General features: G+C 31.7%; 1 non-coding gene across 1 annotated transcript; it reads left to right on the top strand.

The window, feature by feature from the left end:
* The first annotated feature begins 1,664 nt into the window (after positions 1 to 1,664).
* On the top strand, positions 1,665 to 1,771 carry LOC116632542. The gene has a single exon (XR_004299457.1). It is a non-coding gene; the product is annotated as a U6 spliceosomal RNA (small nuclear RNA).
* The last annotated feature ends 6,818 nt before the right edge of the window (positions 1,772 to 8,589 follow it).

Below are 8,589 nucleotides of genomic sequence, written 5' to 3' on the forward strand. Positions count from 1 at the left end.
TTTATCTTTTTTTTTTTTTTTAAAGATTTTATTTATTTATTTGACAGAGAGAGTGAGAGAGTACAAGCAGGGAGGAGTAGTAGAGGGAGAGAGAGAAGCAGGGAGCCCAATGCGGGGCTCGATCCCAGGACCCTGAGATCATGACCTGAGCCGAAGGCAGACGCTTAACCATCTGAGCCACCCAGGCGCCCCATCCTTTTATCTTTTATTAGAGGTTTTTTTTTTTTTTCAGGGCATTCTCAAACTTTATTGAGCATATAAATTACCTGGGGTTTTAGTAAAATAAAGATTAAAATTTAGTAGGTCTGGGAAGTGACCTGAAATTTTGTGATTTTGATAAATTCTTCAGTGATATTGATGCTTCTCATCTGAACATCATTCTTTACTGAGTAGCAAGGCTTTGAAAGAGCAAAATGATAGAGTTATTGCTTTACTTTAAAGTGGTCCTTCCACTCCTTTGAGATTTGGAGTAGTCCACCTTGAGGAAGGCTGCCTCAAAGCAGTTAGGTGGATAATGAAGGCTTATGCATAGCTGTAATAAAGAGCCTTACCTGTATATAGCACAAACTGAGAACAAAATTAGCCATTGGACTTCCATGATTCCCTTTTCTCAGTGACTGTTAGGTTTTTGGCACACATCTAAAATTACACAGCCAAGAAAAAGAACATTTTCCAAATATCATTTCTGGTGTTGTGGATTGATTTTACATGAATAAACCCTAGGATTATGCCTTTGACTAATTATGCAGCAGCAGCTAGGATTTATTCAGTCAATAAACATTCATTAAGCTCAACTACTTGGGAGGCATTGCCCTTATTGCTGCATAAGCAAAAAGAAACAAACAGTGGTGTCACTATCTCCAGCATGCCACAATGCAATATACTCTGCTAATTTGACAATGACCTAGGAATTTTATATTTATCTCCATATTTGGTAGCAAAATAGTGTCATTTACATATTTTCTTTATTGTTGTAATGGTAATATATGACTGAGGTAATGGTGGTGAATATAAATCTTACAACATGTTCTTCCCACCCCTCCAAAAAAAAAAAAAAAGAGAAGAGAAAGAAAGAAAAATAAAACTATAAATATCCATGCTCTTAGGATAAATATAAGAGGCCATCTTCAATTCAACTTTCCTGTAAGTGAAAAAATAAATAGCACATTCCACCAAGGTATTGGCCGTGCTCCATCACATGTATTTATGGAGAATAAGAACAATTTGAGAAAGAGATCAACATTTTCAGAATACTCAGATGTAATTGTGAACAAAGATAGATAGCAAAACTGTTTCTACCAAGGTTACATGAAAGGGTTAAATACGCAAGAGCTCAAAAAAATATGCAAGAGCTCAAGGAGCTGTGTACCTATGAGCCCTTCCTGAGGAATCTATTAGAAGATGAATTTCATCCAACCAAGAGACAGTAGGGGCAATGACAACAAAAGGAGTGATGGTAGACATTTTATATACTTAATTCTAGATTGAAGACTAAAAGGAATGTATGGATGAGGGTGGAATAAAATACATTATATGATGTATGTAATTTGTGTCTGACAATATACTGCAACAAAAAAAATGAAAGGAAACAGGAAGAGAAAATTAGCATATGTTTATTGATGTTGGTACTAGCATTAGATACACCATTTAAGCATTCCATTATAGTGCTCACTTCAGCAGCACATATACTAAAATTGAAACGATACAGAGAAGATTAGCATGGCCCCTGTGCAAGGATGACATGCAAATTCATGAAGTGTTCCATATTAAAAAGATAGTATACCATTATAAGTCAACAAAAAAGTTAGTAAAAGATTAAATAAGAAAACAGGGTAATGTTTTCATACAAAGGTAACCAATAGAACAAAAGTACAAATCTGCCTAAGCATCAAGACAAATTTAGTGAATAAAAAAACAAAGAAACATGTTACCTAAATAAGTATCAAATGTAATGAAATGCATGTAACAGCTATATCAAACTAATATAATAATTGAGACAAATATATCACACCAATAAATGTGACTAGATCTAATTCATCTATTAAAAACATCTTAATTTGCTTCACAAAGAAATGACTATATAGCTTATAATATCCACATTTAAAATTTTTTTCCCAAAAAGCTAAAAATGAAAAAATGCACAAATGTATATCAACCAAATCGTAGCCATAACAAACCAAGAGTAGTTATATTGATATCAAAGTGGATACAAAGCTAAAACCATTAAACATGAAAATATGGACATGATCTATGGGCATAAGCCAAAATTTATAATGAAAATATAAAAATTATAAATAATAGTGAATCAAATAATGCAATAACAATCTTTATAAAGTAAAACTTAAAAATGATGCAGGAGAACATAGAAAGTCACTAATAATTGGAGAACCAAAAACCTTTTATCAGAATAAATAAATTGACACTGAAATGTACATGGAAAAATAAACATGCAAAGATGGACATAAAACCAATTTTAAAAAAGAAAATCTTTGGAAAAGAATAAACCTAAAAGGGATTAAAATACAGACCCTTCATAATTAAAACAGCATGGTTTTGATGCATGAATAGACATGCTAACCAGGGAAATAGATGTCCAGAATTACACTAAAAAATATGAAAGTTTAGTATGAGATAAGGATAGCATCTCATATCTTTTGGGAAGCAAAGGCTTTTTAAATAACATTATTGGAATAATTGGCTAGCCATTGACGAAGGATAAAATTAGATCCAAATCTCACACCATATAAAAGGATAAACATCAAAGAGTTCAAGACTGTAAATACAAAAACATAAAACCATATAAGCCTTAGAAGAAAAAATAGGTGAAGTCCTCCTTAGTTTGACTGTGTGGAAATGCTTTCTAACTATTAATAAAAATGTAGATGCATAAAAGAAAAGATTGACAAATTTTACTTAATAGAAATAAAATCCATGCCAAAAATGCCGTAAAAAATAAGAGAAAATAGATACTAAAAGAATGAAAAAAAAAAAAAAAGCTGCAAATTGGAAGGAAATATTTGCAGATAACATATCTGAAAAAGGCTTTTTTCCAGAATATATAAAGAACTCTCAAAAATCAATAGTAAGAAAACAAATGACCCAATTAAAAAAAAAAATCAAAAGCTTGAGGTACTTCATCAAATAGGATATACAGAAAGCAATTAGGCATATGAAACAAGTTCAATAATATTCTGAGCTATTAGGGAAACACAAATTACAACCATAATGAGGTATCATTCCACACCTATTAGAATGGTTAACATGAAAAATGCTAATAATACCCAGTGTGGGTGAGGATGCAGAGCAAATGGGCCTTGCATAAATTGGTGGTGGGTATGCAAAATGGTACAGCTACTTTGGACAATGTTGTGGCAGTTTTTTATATAGCTAAACTTATACTAATTGTATTTCTCAGAAATTCTACTCATATGTATTTGCTCTAGAAAAATGAAAACCTATCTTTACACAAATACCTGTGCACAGGTGTTTATAGCTGCTTTTTTCATAATCACCAAAACCTGTAAATAACACAGATTTTCTTCAGTAGGTGAATGGATCAATAAACCCTGGCACACCCATATAACAGAATACTAATCAGAAATAAAAATGAATAAACTTAATGTACATAAATAATTTTGATAAATTTTAAATGTATTACACCGAGTGATAGAAACTAGCTTTAAATTGTTAAAAACTATATTTGCATTGATATGACATCCTCAAAAAGACCAAACTATAGTTAGAGAGAAGAGATCAGTGGTTACCAGGGTTAGAGATGGGAGAGGTTGTGACTAAAGTGTTAGCACAAGGGAGATTTGGGGTTTATTTGTATATGTATGTATTATATGTATTATGTATGTATTATATGTGTTATTATTAAAGGTTACACAAATTTATACATATATTAAAATCAAATAATTGTACATGAAAAATCATGATTTTACTCTGTGTTAATATAAAAAAGTGGAAAAAATATTTGAAAAACTTGAAAAAATAAATAAGATCTTCATAAAGTAAAGTGGAATGAATTCCAAGGGATATATTGTTTAGTGAAAAAGGTGAAGTGTAAAAGAGCATCTTCAATATAGCACTCTTTATAGAAAAAGAGAATTTAAAAAATACACATATCATTTATTTGTGTAAGAAGAAACACAGGAAGGATAAACCAGGAGCTAAGAGATATTTTTCTTTCCATGGAATGAATGATGGGATGTACTGGAATGACACTTTTTGTACATTTTAGCCATTTGGAATAGTGTTACTATTTCATGTCCCCATAAAGTTCCTAACTAAAATCAACAAGGATGGTAAAAGTCTTAAATGGCATATATCATACTGTAGATGTAGAAGAATATAGTACATCTGAGAAATATTACAATATGTTCTCTACTGCTTTAGTGAGCTCCTTTTTTCCCAATAACTTAAGGTGATGGCTTTCCTATCTGCAGAGGGGAAAACCTGTAATATTCTAAATACTGCCAGTAACAGCCCTTATCTGTACCAATCAAGCAGCAATCTTAGAACTCTTCACTCAACCCTTTAAAGTTAATAAAGTACCCTGAAAATTGCTGGGCTAAGTGGTTGACTACAAGAGGAGAGAATATCAAATACTATAATTTACTTGGTCTAGTACAGATTTTATAGCCACATTTCCCACAATGTATCAGATATCATGCTTTGTAAAGAAAGATATTATGTAACTTTTTGCTATAGACTGAAGCATTTACAAAAGGACATAAAAAGAAATAAAATTTGATGTGATGCCTTTAAGCTCAGAAAAAACAATAATTAAAAAACCTCTGGTATTTCTAGGGGCACTTGGGTGGCTCAGTCAGTTAAGCGTCTGACTCTTGGTTTCAGCTCAGGTCATGATCCCTGGGTCCTGGGATTGAGCCCTGCATGGGGCTCCCTGCTCAGCACTGAGTCTCTTTGTCGCTCTCCTTCTGTCCCTCACCCTGCTGTCTCTCTCTCTCAAAGAAATAAAATCATAAAAAAAAAAAACCTGGCATGTCTTAGATATGACTATTAACAATATTAATTGAATTATTTATACCATTTTTCTATGTGAAAGTTATTTTTATTTTTCTATAATCAACTCTATGGATAAACCTTGTTCTCTAGTTCTTGCTCATTTTTATCCCTATTAAAAGATATCTAGTTAATAAAGCATAATATATTATTCATTGCATCATCCAATGGAAATAAATGTTAAATTATGGAGATACTTTATTCAGACTTTCAAAGATTAGCCAAGAAATTAATTATGTTAATAACAATATAAAATTTATTCCCCCTCATGCCCCTTTCTAAGTAATAAGCATTTCATTAAATTCTGAGGAATTTTCTCTGTCCTTACAATTAAAGGCCTGTAAGATATAAAAAAAAAAAATAACAAAACAAAAAACCTCCTGAGCTATTGTTCTATTAAATTCTAATAAAAAAAAAGGTCCAAGGCTCTGAGTTTTAAAAGCTCCTTAGAGAGAGAAAGCAGTAATTACAGAGTTGAGGCAAATATAAACCTGGCATTTAATAGCAAGAAGAATAAAAATCAAAATTAGAAGGATGTTTGACCCTTAGGACATATTTAAGGGCTTTAGTCATTAATTTAAAGATAAATGCTAACAATGGAAAAAAAAAAAAAGCAAATATTACCTAGCATTAAAAAGTTAGGAAAATCTTCAACTGAAGAAATTTTAAATTGGATTTTTAAGACATCAGAAATTTGTGGGAATTTTTTTCATTCATCTTTCATACCTAATCTGGAAATGTATATCCGGCATAAATTACATTTATCAGAGGGTATCTTTGTGTGAACATTAATGGCTGTTGTCAACTCATTAGCTTCTCAGGAGCTCTGGACCCAGCAGGATCTTGGTCACAGCCTCACTTCTAGACTAGAATGCCTTAGGTTGTTCCAGACTTCTCAAGCATTGGCTGTCATGCAGAATTAATTCTAACACTTTTTAACCCAAATTTCATGTATGTCTGCAACCTTGAATGACATTATTAATTAAGGACAAGTCTTCTTCACCCCTAACATTTAACCCTGTGCTTTTTCTGGTTTGTTGATTTTCCTTCCATTCAATCACAGTGCAGTAATTTACTCCCATTTTAAAATCTAATTGTTACATTTCTGAAGTGAGATTTTTCTTTCTGATCTGTTTCATGCCTGCTTTTAATACTGGCCCTTTTTGTTGCACAGTTAAAGTTCCTTTGTATTATATCTTTTCATTAATCTAAAAAATATTCTTTAGTTTATTTTAAAAATGCATTAAATACTTTGGTCTCTTCTGAACTCTCTTCAGTTTCAAAAGAGATTAATCAGTTTCAAGTAGAAGACACTAATTACTTTGCTTGTCTAAAGTGCAGATTCTATTTATATACACAAATGTAGGATTCAGTTAATTACCATAATATTTTATTGAATGCTATCCAGTTTATTAATTATGTTATAATTAGAGTTATATGGTAGCTAATCCTTCTCCTGTACTATTCAGAGTTCTCCTATTCTTATATATGCTTTTTATATGTATGCTTTTTTAGGGACTCTAAATACTTTTTTGAATTCAAGCTACATTTTACACTAGAAGTCCCACCCAGCAGCTGATTTAAAGACATTCAGGTAAAATAAATGAATGGATTAAATTACTTAGATTATAAGAATTTTTAAAATTGATAAAATCGGCTGTTTAAGGGAGTGTGATCTCTACAGTGTATATTTACTGCATGAGCTACACAACGTCCAAAATCTTCCACATTTACTTGTAAATTGTGGATGATAATCACAGATTCTCAGACTCATGTTAATGAGCACAGAAAAGTTCTACAAACATCAGGGAGATTCAATTTCATTATTTAATCCCTGATTACTAAACAGAAAGTACTTAATACATTTTAGTTTAGAAAGTGATTAATATGTTTATTTTAGCTTCACAAAGTATCAAAACCAAAGGGATTTCTGCTTAATTTTTAAAGAAACCAGGTCTTTCAGTCTAATTCATATATAGCTCATTGAAATTTTATTTTATATTCCTTCATTTATTCATTCATTCAACAAACATGTAAATAGTCTTAGGTATTAAATTCTTTGTTAAATCCACCTTGATATATTTCTGAACACTTTGCAAGAAAGATCCATGGTTTTGCATTCAGAGTATCAAACTTACACATGATTAACACAAAACAGTATCATACATTTGAGCTTTAAGGATTCCAAGGAGTGGTAAGATATCATTAGTATGGTGAAGCTCTTCTATTTGTCGTCAGTTCCATTGAGTACCACAGGTTTGCAGGACCGAGTATATGAGACCGAGAATGAGGATAGTTTGGTTAATTCTGTGGACGATGGAAGTTCCTATGAATTCTGAGTATCCTTAGATATCTGAGAAGATGCTTGCCAACATTGTCCTCTGCTAGAATTCCTATTATATAGAGTATGACAGAGGCATATTAGTGTGACAAAACACATCCGGATATATTTATTTTATTAACAAAGATTCATTTTGTCAAAATACCTGTTCAACAATTCATTCAATGGACACTGCCCTCATGAGGTTAACAGTTTAGGCATTTGTGCCAGACCAAAACTTACTGCACATGGAAGAGACATCTCCTATTTTCATCTATTTAGCATTCTTTTACTTTCTGATAAAAAAAATCCATGTGATCAGGTGGTCTGTCTTTTTTCCTAGCTTGTCCACATAAGAGATGCACCCACAGTTCGCCCCTGCTTAACCAGATCATTACACGTCTCAGGAATTGTAAACTCAGGAATTATTAACTCAGAAATGGAAACATAACCCAAATCTGGACGATCAGTTTCCTCTCCAGGAATGTAGTGATATTATGGAGAAAAATGCACTTTTAGCTATTTTCTGCAGTCACTAGGTATTAGGAAAATGTGAACCAAGAACTGTGGTTAAGCCACTTTTGACAACATGTGGGAAGAGACTGCATGAAAATCAAATTATCAGAGAGGAAAAATAAGCTAAGAGACAAAAGCAGGGTTCAGACCCATTGTTTATGACATTAAATCTAGCCATTTCTGAAGTTACAGAGTGTATGTAGACTTCCTGTTGTGTCAACCAATAAATTCCCAGATGAGATTAAACTAGTTTAGGTTAAACAAAATGTTTCACATATTTATCTAAGGTAATGTTTTCTGATTACAACATAAGTCATACTTGTAAAAAAAAATCAGACAATGCAGTCTTGTATAACAAAAAAAATGGGTCCTCAAAATAAGCAATGGTGTGTGAGTGTGTGTGTGTGTACAAGCATGTAAAAGAAAGGGTGGGGGCAGGGTGAAAGAAAGAGAGTTGGTATTCTGTAGCAATAAATCACACAGAATAGTTGAGATTTTTAAATAAAATAATTATGGAATATTATTTATATATATAAAAGCATATTATAGCATTGTTATATAACATATAGAATATGACATATATATGTATATACTGGAGATATATATATCAATAAAATGTCTCCATGATTAAAGTCAAGAATACCAAAGATTTAATGAAAGAAAGAGCTAAGTTCTTATTTTGGATCTGAATTCTTTACTAATATAGCTTCATAAATGTTAATGCT

This window comes from Phoca vitulina, unplaced genomic scaffold, assembly GCF_004348235.1.
Source record: "Phoca vitulina isolate PV1807 unplaced genomic scaffold, GSC_HSeal_1.0 scaffold6, whole genome shotgun sequence".
NCBI classification, from domain to species: Eukaryota; Metazoa; Chordata; class Mammalia; order Carnivora; family Phocidae; genus Phoca; species Phoca vitulina.